Source organism: Tamandua tetradactyla, chromosome 3 (genome assembly GCF_023851605.1).
Source record: "Tamandua tetradactyla isolate mTamTet1 chromosome 3, mTamTet1.pri, whole genome shotgun sequence".
Taxonomy (NCBI): Eukaryota; Metazoa; Chordata; class Mammalia; order Pilosa; family Myrmecophagidae; genus Tamandua; species Tamandua tetradactyla.
In genome coordinates this window covers 149,458,877-149,471,170 of record NC_135329.1, presented here as the reverse complement: position 1 = coordinate 149,471,170, position 12,294 = coordinate 149,458,877, and the positions used below count along the sequence as shown (strand labels likewise).

General features: G+C 37.8%; 1 non-coding gene across 1 annotated transcript; it reads right to left on the bottom strand.

Annotated features, from left to right (window-relative positions):
* Positions 1 to 10,844: 10,844 nt before the first annotated feature.
* On the bottom strand, positions 10,845 to 10,949 carry LOC143678483 (U6 spliceosomal RNA). Its single transcript, XR_013173289.1, has one exon. It is a non-coding gene; the product is annotated as a U6 spliceosomal RNA (small nuclear RNA).
* Between the last annotated feature and the right edge of the window lie 1,345 nt (positions 10,950 to 12,294).

Genomic DNA, 12,294 nt, shown 5'->3' with positions numbered 1-12,294 from the left:
AGTGAATGCCTGGCTTCACTTTAAAGCATGTTTGTCTAGGTGTTTTCTAACATCAATAACTTTTGTTACTTTTTTTCTTATTTGTATTGATTTTTTTAAATTTATTAATTAAAAAAATTAAGAACAAACAAAAACATTAGCACATCATTCGATTCTACATATATAATCAGTAATTCTCAATATCATCACATAGTTGCATATTCATCATTTCTTAGAACATTTGTATCAATTCAGAAAAAGAAATAAAAAGACAACAGAAAAAGAAATAAAACATAACAGAGAGAAAAAAAACGATTATACATACCATACCCCTTACCCCTCACTTTCATTTGTATTGATTTTTAAAAATTAAATTGAGAAATGACATTTGATGGGGTACAGAGTCTTTACATCAAGAAAGATGGTATATCAGTCCATTTATTCAGGTTTTGCTTTTTGTCCTTTAGGAAAATTTGGATTCCTTTCTTTAAATTTGTCAAAATGTGTTACTTACCCAGATTATGTGAGATTTTGAGACATCGGTTGTTCTTTATAGTTTTCTCTAAATTTACCCTCCAGCCCTGGAGGCACGTGGTTTCTCAGACAAAAATCCCTACTTTAGTTCTCGTCCAAGGTTCAACTTGACCTTTGCCTGTTGTCCACACTTGCAATCCTGGCTCTCTGAAATGAAATGTGGTGAGGAGGAAGGAATGGGGGAAGGAGGTTTTCGGGTGGGGTGGGGAGCAGAAAGACCTTTAAAAATAATTTACATCCCGCTTTCAGTCGTCAAGATTTTCTCAATCCCTTGATGCTGAGTCCCAGCTCATTCTAGGATTTCTGTCCCATGTTGCCCCAGGTCTGTCCCAGGTTTGTCATGTCCCACATAGAGAGGGGTAGGGCAGTGGGTTTGACGTCTTGACTTAGAGAGAGAGGCCACAGCTGAGCAACAGGGGAGGTTGTCTGGGGGTGACTCTTAGGCCTAGTTTTGAGTGGGCTTGGTCGGTTCTGTGTGGGGATAGGTTTCATGTAGACAGGCCCCAGGATTGAGGGCTGGACCTATTGATTTGGTTGTCCCACTGCTTACAAGAATATCGGGAATTCTCCAAATGAGGAGGTTGGATTTCCCCCCCAAGGGGACTTTGCAAATGTTTTTTTGTTCACTGTTCAGATAGCTCTGGGATTTATGGGGCATTACACTAACCTGCATAGGCCAATAGAATCTCATGCCCTGTTCAGGGTTCCATGTACTTATGGTTTTCATTTAAACTGTCCATATAGGTTATATTAGGAAGTGCACTGGCCAAAATGTAGATTTTGTACCAAATAGACATTTTTTCTTTGGTCCTACATGTAAGTTAAAGTTTTGGATATGAATGACCATTTTATTTTCAACACACTGCAATATTGACATTCCATTGTTCTTCCTCATGTAAAAATATTTTTTAATTTGTGATGGGGGATCTTGAGCAAAGGTTGTCTATTAGAGGACTTCCTTTCAGTCAGGAATGGCATGGCTTTAGTATCTCTACGGTTCTCAGCCTTTGGCTGGTAGCAACTTGGGAAAGGTTGGCCTAGGAAGATAGATTTAAAGGGGCAGCCATAGGAGGTCCTTTTAACTATTCTCCCCCAGATGAATATCTTAAAGGAGATCCCTCCATAGCTGCCACAATACTGCATGATCCCATTTACAAGAAGTTTAAGGATAGTCAAAAACTAAGCAATGTCTCATAAATAATGTCAATGGCTGAGAGATAACAAACAGAGTCAAGAGGTTATCCTGGAGCTTATTCTTATGCATAATATAGCTATCACCTTTTTGGTTAAGGTATATTGGAGAGGCTGAAGGGAACCGCCTGAAAATGTAGAGCTGTGTTCCAGTAGCCATGTTTCTTGAAGATGATTGTATAATGATATAGCTTTCGCTATGTGACTGTGTGATTGTGAAAACCTTGTGTCTGATGCTCCTTTTATCGACAGACGACTAAAACATATGGATTAAAAATAAATAAATAATAGGGGGAACAAATGTTAAAAGAAATTTAGTAGATTGAAATGCTAGTGATCAATGAAAGGGAGGGTTAAGAGGTATGGTATGTATGAATTTTTTTCTATTTTCTTTTTTGGAATTAATGCAAATGTTCTAAGAAATGATCATGACGATGAATATACAACTATGTGATGATATTGTGAATTACTGATTACATGTGTAGAATGGAATGATCATATGGTAAAAATATTTGTGTATCTTGGTACATTTAATAAACAAAATAAATTTTAAAAAATAAAATAAATTTAGTAGCTTGAAATGCTAGCGATCAATGAAAGGGAGGGGTAAGGGGTAATGTATGTATAAATTTTTTCTGTTTTCTTTTTCTGAATTGATGCAAATGTTTTAGGAAATGATCATGATGATGAATATACAACTACGTGATGATATTGTGAGTTACTACTTACATATGTAGAATGGAATGATCATATGGTAAGATTGTTTGTGTTTGTAAGTTCGTATGTATAATACATAAAAAGATAAATAAATTAAAAAAAGGAAGAAAAAACTACAAAAAAAGCCTAAGCAATGAAGGGTGCATGGATAGTTCAGTGCTAGAATTCTTGCCTGCCATGCAAGAGACTTGGGTTTGATTCCTGGCCCATGCACCCCCCCCCCCCCAAAAAAAGAAAGAAACAACAACAACAAAAGGTTGTGAACAAAATTCCCTATGATATACATATTACATATCTGCATCTGTGTGTGTGTATGTATAGATATAGAAATACATATATGTCGGGAGACAAAAAAACTAAGCAGTGTTGATAGAAGTTAAAATAGTGATTATCTTAGTGGGGACAGTATTGACTGAGAAGGGAACGAGGGTGTCCTCTGAGATGCTGGATTTGTTCTTAATCTTGATCTAGGTGAAAGTTACAATGGTGTATACTTATATATCTTTATAATAATGCATTGAGTTAATACTTGAGATCAATACACTTAATTTTAATTATACTATACCTCAATAAAATGTTTTTTAATGGTGAAAAAAATAATTTACGTCAGGATTCCCAATTTCTTTCATATCATGGCACATACAGAAAATGATAATTTTGTATGGCTCCCTAAGGTAAACTGGAAGAGATTTGGAGGCATCTAAATGATGGTTGGAAAAAAATCATAACATTTTCTTTAAATTATATAATTATGATGAAATATGAAATATAAAGTATTAGGGAAGATATTAAATATTGAATTTGCATAAAACTTTCAATAAAAAATTTTCACTTTTTTTAATGGTCAATTTGAACTTGTTCATGTGAATATAATATTTTGATATGAGGTTTTATGACCGAAATGGCTTTATGCAATTTCTGATCCAGACTTTTTAATGACGAACTCTTCATATTCTGAATAGTCATTATCAGTGAGGGACTCTGATCACATAAGTAGGTGATAAAATATTTAAAACCATTTTATACAACCATTCAAAATTTAGTATTGTAATTAAATTTAAGGAATCTAACAATTCTTTCTTTTCTTTTATTGACAAATGTAATGTTGCAATTTCTTATAATAATGCAAATGGATTTCAAACCCGATAGTACATTTTTATATCAAGACTTCTACATTGAAACTCTAGCTTTCAGAACAGGCATGTATTGTCAGCAGCTAGCCTGGGTGTCACTTAAAGTGTACATCAGCTGCAGAGGGATAGAAACAACTACTATGTGTTAGGGCAAATATTAAGTGCCATTGCCTGGAGCTGAGCCTGCCAAGAACCTGGCTCTGCCCAGACTCCTCTCTCACCCCCTGACAGACCATCCTGGAGCTGTGTGCCATGATCTCAAGGCATTTGAATCTCAAATTCTTGTAATAACTCCCGAGTCTCTGGTCCATAATGGGCAGTGGGGTGCTGTGCAGATGTGGCAGCATCTCCTTGACCAGGCAGAGGCAGCAAAATCGCAAGTGCTGGTTATTGTTCACCATGCTTGCTGCTTGCTCAGCATACACCTCAGACTGCTCTTTGTGCAAGTTACCTTGTAGACCCCTAAACAAGGCTGCTCATGGCCAGAGGTGTTGGCACAGGAGGCTCTGGCTGCCCCAGACTCCTCTCCAGTGCCCCATTGCAGAAGGGAACAATTTATCCTCAACATTCAGGATACCAGTGTGCCAAGGTCCACCATTTAAGAGGCACTTTCTAGGTTGTGTGTCTCATTTTGTGAATAAGGAAGTTATTATGCAGAGCAGAGAGTTGACTTTTCCAAGACCCCATAGCAAATTATAACTGAGTCAGGTCTGAAAGACAATGAAAATTGAATGCAGGTAGTTTGATGTGGGGCAGGGAGAAAGTAATCCTTAGAAGAGAGGAATTACAAATAAACTAGGCTTTCTCAATAGCTTTTTTTTTAAGTAAGGAATATATATATTTTTAAAAACCCAAACCAAAACAAAAATCTCTTCCTCAAATCCTATTACACAGATTTGACCACAATGAACAATCAAGTATATGTATATTCTTTTACATTTTCTTCTAAGCCTAATCAAAGCCTTAAGTATATATGAATGTGACTGCATAGCCATATTTATTTCATCTATACAAAACTATATCAAACATCCAGATTGATAAGAAATTTCCTTTTTCCCTCATTTAACAAACCTTGTTTGTTGACCTCTCTGTGCCAGCAATGCGTGGTGCTGGAAATTAATCATAGCCACTAATATCATTGAATGCTTACCATGTACTTTGTACTATATTGAGAAGTTTAGATGAGTAAATTAGGACTTAGTGAAGTTGAGTAACTTGGCCACGGTTATATAGCCCCTACCAAGGAGCTGAGGTGGAATGTCATGTCACACCTGTATTTACATTTTAAGATTCATGAAGGTGACAACGTTTTCTTTTTCTTTTTAAAATACTTTTATTGAGATATATTCATGTACATGCAGTCCATCCAAAGTATCCAATCAGTGGCTTATAATATCATCACATAGTTCTGTATGCATCACCATGATCATTTTTAAAACATTTGCATCACACCAGAAAAAGAAAAAGGAAAAAACCCATACCCCCATAACTCTTAACCCTCCTTCTCATTTTGACCACTAATATTGCAATCTACCCAATTTTTTTTACCCCTTATCCACCCCCCTATTATTTCTTTATGTTTTTGTCCTTATTGTTTACTTATTTTTCCATACCCTAGATAAAGGAAGCATCAGCCACAAGGTTTTCACAATCACATGGCAAACCTTTTTTTTTTTTTTTTTGGGTGCACAGAAATCGAACCCGGGTCTCCCACATGAAAGGAAGGCATTCTAACCACTAAACTACCTGTGCACCCAATAGAAAGGTCACTTTCCGGTTAGCACTTTGCTTAGACTGTGTTAACATGCTGCTGATCCTGACAGCATTGGTGCTCAGTCACTTTTTTTTAGCATGGGCAGGCACCGGGAATCGAACCCAGGTCTTCCTCATGGCAGACGAGAACTCTGTCTGCTGAGCCACCATGGCCCGCCCAGTCAAACTTTTCTTGAAACATTTTTTTTTCATCATGCATCTGTCTCATTTTCTACCTTTTCATCATTATGTCTCCAGAGACAACTACAGTGCCTGTTTATAATAGACAATTCATGTAATTTTTGCTTAATGCATAAATAAATGATCCATGAATGAAATATTTTGGGTACTACACAGTTCCTTACAGGACTTATAAATTTGTGGGTCCTAATGCAAATTGAAAGTGTGGAGCCCTTGTTCACAAATTATTAAGAATTTCAAAAACAGCAGCAGCAGAGCATTGATCCAAGCCCAAGTCTCTTCTAAAGTGCAGCCCCCTGTGTCACTGCACAAGTCCTACATCCCTGAAACTTCCCGTCATAGTGCCCTGGATTGAGCCAGGCTTAATGTGGCAGCCCAGGGCCCATGCCCTCCCCTAAATGGCCCATAACAAACCTGCTTTAGCCAAGGACAAAGGACAAGTACAAGAAAGTAAACAACCTCCCCAGAGAGGGAAGAATGTAACCACAGATGTAAAAACAGCATTAACTGTATCTTAGTCTTAAACACTAATCTTAGTAAAACATCAGGTTTTAGGCCCCTTTAATGATTATACTAGAGACCTGATATCCTTATATGGAATGTCTTTGCTCTAAAATCACGTATTACAACCTCCCATCCCTGACTTCTATACCTTGGAGGATGGAGCAGTAAACCTTTGGAACAGCTGCCACTGGAGAACCTCTCCTGTTTATTGTAAGTCCCAATAAATCTATGTCTGCTTCTGTGCCTGACATGTTCATCAGTCTCACAGAAGCATCAGCCTGTGCTCTTCACGAACTCAGTTTGGGCCTGAATGAGCCATTTATTCTATTTTATTCTATTTTCATTTCATTTTTTAAATACCAAAAAACACGTAACAAATGCAAACATTCCTATTTTGATCATTCCGTTCTACATATATAATCAGTAATTCAAAATATTATCACATAGTTGCATATTCATCATCATGATCTAAGACATTTATTTACTTGCCATTTTTGTGCCCTACTTCCACTTCCTCATTACCACTCATTCTTAAATGTTCACAATCCAGGGCACTATGGTTCCTGCCCCATGTTAGTGAATTATTTCTCCAAGGCCACAAATGATTATCTAATTATCAAATTAATCTCCCTAGTCTCAAGATTAACCCTCCCTAACACAGGGCTTGACATTGCTGCCTATCCCTCCTTTTTGATGGTCTTGTCCCTTGTTTTTAAGGTTTGATTCTACCCTTTAGTGCTGTTTCTGCTTCCTTTGGGATTCTTTCTGCCATCATTTCCTTTCTCCTCTATTTCCATAAGATTTTAAACACTGAGGTACATATGGACCCTCCTGAGGGACTTTGTGAAATGTATCCATTGTACCTTTCAGCAGTGGCCACTTTCCCTGGGAAACAGGATATGCGGTTATGTACATGCCTGAGAACCCTCAAAAAGTTTTACTTGTCTGTGGGGAGGCTGAACTAGTGGACACTTCTGATTAGTGTGTTAAGATGATGGAATATATTCCTCTCTCCTCCCCAACACACATGCACCACAGGTGTGTGATTTGGAAAATGAGGAGGTAATTAGATACTAGAAGTCACCATGAGTCATTCACAGTGAATTTGCTCTCTCTCCCACCAGTCCCAACCTGGGAGTTTGAAAAGGCTAAATTCCTTATATTGAATTCTTCACAAATGACTTCCCTGTATTTCCCTGGTCACACCTTTTGGGATGGATAACTATAATTTTGCCTGGCTGGCCTCTAGTTCCCTTCGAGAAATAGCACTCTGAATTTTCTTGTGGGATCACTTCTCTCATTCTTAGACCATACAGTTCAAGTGGAATTGATCCCACCCCGATGTCCGACATAGCATTTGCTTAGGCCTGGCCAGTTAGAACATTACATTTGTTTAGCTGTGGTAATTAGTTCAATGGATTCATTTATTCATTCAACAGATATTTATTGAACATCCACCATATGTCTGGCAATACTAGGTGCTGGGGATAAATCACTTAAAAAAAAAAAAAAAAGACAAAATCCTTGCCATAGTGGAGCTTACATTCAAACTGAGGGAGGCAAACAACCAATAGGAATAAGTAAATTCACCTAAGATGTTACAAGGTGATAAATGCTATGGGGCAAAATAAAACAGGGTAGAGGGGGTAAAGAGTGCTGGAGGATGGTGGAGAAAATACATATAGGAAGCCTAACTGAGAAAGTGACATTTGAGCAAAGGTAGGTAAGGGACTGAACCCATCCCTTGTTCCCTCAAATATCCAGAAAAGAATATTTGGGGGAACAAGCAAGAGAATGCAAGTACAGGGAGGCTGAAGCAGAAACATGTATGGAGTATGAGCTGAGTCAGGTAGTCAGTTGAAGCAGAATGAGTGAGGGAAGGAAGAGTAGGGGAAGGTAACAGGAGGTATGATCATGCAGGTTTATAGTATATTGCAAGAATTTTTATTTTTACTCTGAGAAGAGAAACCATTGGACAGTTTTGAGCAATAGAGTGTTATAATTTGCCCTAAATTCTAGCAGGATTGCTGTCTGCTTGTACAGAATAGATTATAAAGGGGCAAGAGCCCTACTCTTTTTAGGAGATTAACATAATAATCCAGTCTAGAGATGATGGTTTGGACCCTGTAGATGGCTAAGGAGCTGGTTCGATTTTGGATATTTGTTTATGGTTCCTGTCAGATTGGATTGGCACATGAGAAAAGGGAGTCAAAGACAGGTAATTGGAAAGATAGAGTTAACAAGTCTAAATTCTGAATCTTGTCTAAACTGTTGGAAAGAGAGACTCTTTTCAATGTGGTTGCTGAAATCAAAGGAGAACTTCTGTAGTTCCTTGTTGCCTCCTTATCACTATGAGGAAGAAGCCAGCCCAAGAATGGAACCCATCTGAAGATAAGCAGAGCCAACAGATCAAAAGAACGAATCCTGATGACAATGTTTGTGCTCCTTGATGTAGCCAGGCTCAAATTCATATCTATTCCTAGAACATTTCAGTTAACATTAGCCTAAATTCTGTTTTTTTTACTTTAGTTGATTTGGGTTTCTGTTACTTGGAGCAATAATCTGACTGACATGCCCCTGGAATAGACCTTTCAGGAGAGGAATAAAAGGGAACCTTGAGGATAAGACAATGAAACTTTGCTCAGCCTGTGCCCCAGGTGCTGAAGTGCCTTGAGAAAGAAAAGGATGAGAGACTGCCAGGCCCTGCAGGATCCCTCTTAAGACTGTACTCTTATTGAGAAGTTCTTTATTTTAGCCAAGACAGAGAAAGACCTGGAAACCCTGAGGAGGAAGTTACAGGGTTGTGCCATTTATTAAATTGAAGCAAGAAAAGGCAGTGGAACATTTCTGTCCTCCAAATCTCCCCAGGCTCAATATTATACCTTGTCCTTTTCTATCGTCAACTTCCATGAGAATGCTTATCCTCGGGGCACTGCAGTTCTCTGAGGAGGGCTCTCTAGGTCCTCAGGATTTACTGTGAGTGGTGGTGAAATGGCAGCAGGCTGGGAGAACAGCCTCCTCCTCAGCTCTCTTAAGACTTGTACTAAGTCTTACAAAGTCTTCCATGAACACAACTAAAAACCTCAATAAATAAAGCAAAGTACAAGTAAGTCAATGGAAAAATAATTAAAATAAAAAACCAGAATTTTCTAAACAAAAAACTTTAGTTTTCAAATATTTTCAAAGTAATCTTGGTTATTTCCTCCCAATTATTCTTCCAGATGAACTAGATTTATTTTGTCAGATTCCAGGGACAAATTCCAAAAAATTTACAATAAAATCGTATGTTGGGAGAGAACTGACCTCTTTGCAATAACAAGACTTCCCATTCGAGAACATGGATTATTTTTCATTTAGAGATTTGAACATGTTCATAGTGAAAATGCAACAGAATAGGAGCATTTGAAGATGCAAGAGAAAGGAAAATTGATGGGTAGGATGAACTCTTGTAGGCAAAAGTGGATGGGCTCTGGTACACAAAAGGAGGGAATAACACTAGACTGAGGAGGCAGCTCTCTCACTCACCAGAGGGTAAGAAACCAGATAAGATTATAGGTAGGGCATCAATTTGTTGAGGGAATTTCTTCTGTTTCTCCCTACTGATTAGAAAGCAAGGTTATCTGCAGAGACAGTTAAGGGCCCTGAGGAAAGTGATGAAATTTTAAATAGCTGTTGGTAAAGAACTGATTAGGGCCAGTTTGAATTGGGCACCAAAGCACTGAAGTAGCTTTAATCTATCTAGCTGGATAATGTTCTCCAGCAGGTCTGAGTAGATTGAGATTAGGAACAAAGACCAACTGTCAGTTTGGCCCAGGGTTGGAGGAGGGGACAGGAGGCCTAGAGGACAAGGAAGTCAAGAGTATTGAGGAGAGTGTTTGAAGTTATGGATCATGAAGACTAGCTAAAGAAGTAAAGAATGTGATGGATTGGGAGAAAATTGAGCAATCATGGGCCAAAGATTGAAATAGAAGTGGGATAAAAGAGCTAGAAGGATCAGAGGTTGTGGTAAGCATGGGGCATTTGAATGTAAGATGTCAGAGGCAGAATAGTCCTCCGTGATAACAAAGTCCAGGGAACTAAGGGGCAGAAGTAGAGGGGATGCCCTCTGAGAGTGAGAGGGTCAGGGAACTGTGAACCCAGAGTTGTCTACATGGACACTGAATTTATCCCTGATGAAGATAGGAGTTGGAGTAAGGAGGAAAGCTGTGAGCCAGCTGCCACATCGTCAATTAATATGGAGAGGTGGAGAAACACCTTCTTGGCTAGAGATGAAATGTACAGAGAAAATATAATGATTTTTTAAGGTATTTGTTAGTTGATAATGTATGTCTATGCTGGATTGTTGAAAAAGGATGGAGAGTGGACTTCGAATCAGCAGAGTCAGCTTTTGCCACTTACTAGCTACAGAAATAATATTTTCTTCAAAGGGTTAAATGAGATAATATTAAATGAGACAATTTATGTGAGTGTACTTACAACACACTCATGGTATCCACTAAATGGAAGGCATTTGTAAAGTCTCAGACCTTCAAAGGAAGCCACAAGCTAGTAAGAGTGCTGGTACTGACCTCTGGCCAATGTAATTAAATCCTACTCAACATGAATAGTGGATGGAACAGAAGTAAATTAGAATTGAAGAGGTTTGGAACTGGAAAAGCTGAAGGCATATCATCAATTCCAGCCCTGGGAGCAAGGGGTAGTTTATTGTTTGTTTGTTAATGTTATTTTATTGATTATATATTTACACACCATACAATCCAATCAAAGTATATCATCAATGGCTCATCACATAGCTGTGCATTCATCACCACAATAAATTTTATTTCCTTTTTTTAAAATATGGAACACTTCACAAATTTGTGTGTCATCCTTGCACAGGGATGCATGCTAATCTTCTCTGTACTCCAATTTTAGTATATGTGCTACCGAAGCGAGCACCACAATAAATTTTAGAACATTTTTATTATTCACTAATAGTAAGATAAAGTAAGACTATAAAAGGATACCCAAGGGTGCATGGGTGGTTCAGTGGTAGAATGCTTGCCTCCCATGCAGGAGACCCAGGTACCTCCCTCCCCCAAAAAGGAAACCCAAAATATTCCATACCTTTTATTGCCCCCATTATTGACCCCTAGTATTGATGTGGTATATTTGTTACGGTTCATGAATCATTGTTATAATATTACTGTTATTATAGTCCATAGTTGCAATAGGTGTTTTCTTCCAAATACCCCTCTATTACAAACTCTTTATAATATTGTCGTACATTAATTCTAGTTCACAAAAGAAATTTGTACTGTTAATCACAGTCATCATCCACCAGAAGATTCACTGTTATATATTCCCGTTTTCACCTCTAACTTTCCTTCTGGTGACGTACATGACTCTAAATTACCCCTTTCTACCACATTCATTCCCAATTCAACACTGTTAATTAAACTCACAATAATGTGCTACTGACACCTGTATCCAAACATTTAAATTCAAAATAATTAAACATTCGGTATATATTAAGCAACAACTGAAGGGGTAGAGATTTGAATGAGTCTAAGATGAAAAACACCGTGAAATAGGAGCCAAATGTTAGGAAGTAGTGGGGCAGATGAAATAGGTAGAAGTTGGTGGTAGTCCTAGATAGGGAATCAATTTAAGGGCAATGGACAAATTGCCCAGTTTAGGATTATTTCCCTACAGCTGGAGGTGCTTTATGTAACAGCTTGGGCATTTCTTACTGAGTTATCTCAGTAGATATCACAGGCCAGTCCTAATTTTTATCTTAATTTCTCAATCTAATTCTCTACCACCAACACCACAGCTACTCCCCCACTCCAAATTTGATTTTCTCTTATCTTGGTGCTGACAGCATCTCTTTCTTTGGTACTGAACTGGCTGCTATGTGGTTGAGAAAGATTGACAAACACACTGTATAAAAATAGGGTGCAATCTAAGACTCTGAAGGAAAGGAATTCTGGTGGGGGTTACTGCCAGTGTTCTTAGCTATTGTTAAGAACAAAGTAATCTGACTGAAAAAAGAGACGAATATCTGAATTAACTGATAGACTTGAATCCTCTCAGGAGTATTTTCCCCATCTTTTTATTATAAAATTGACAGAAAAGTTGAAGGCATTGTACAGTATTAACCCTTATCTTCCCCTTTGTAGTCAATAACTGAAAATAAGTTTGCTATATATATTTTATCTCTCTGTATGTATGTGTAAGAAATATATATATATTTATATTTGTATAGATATTTCTGGATAAATTTGGAAATACATTGCCGACA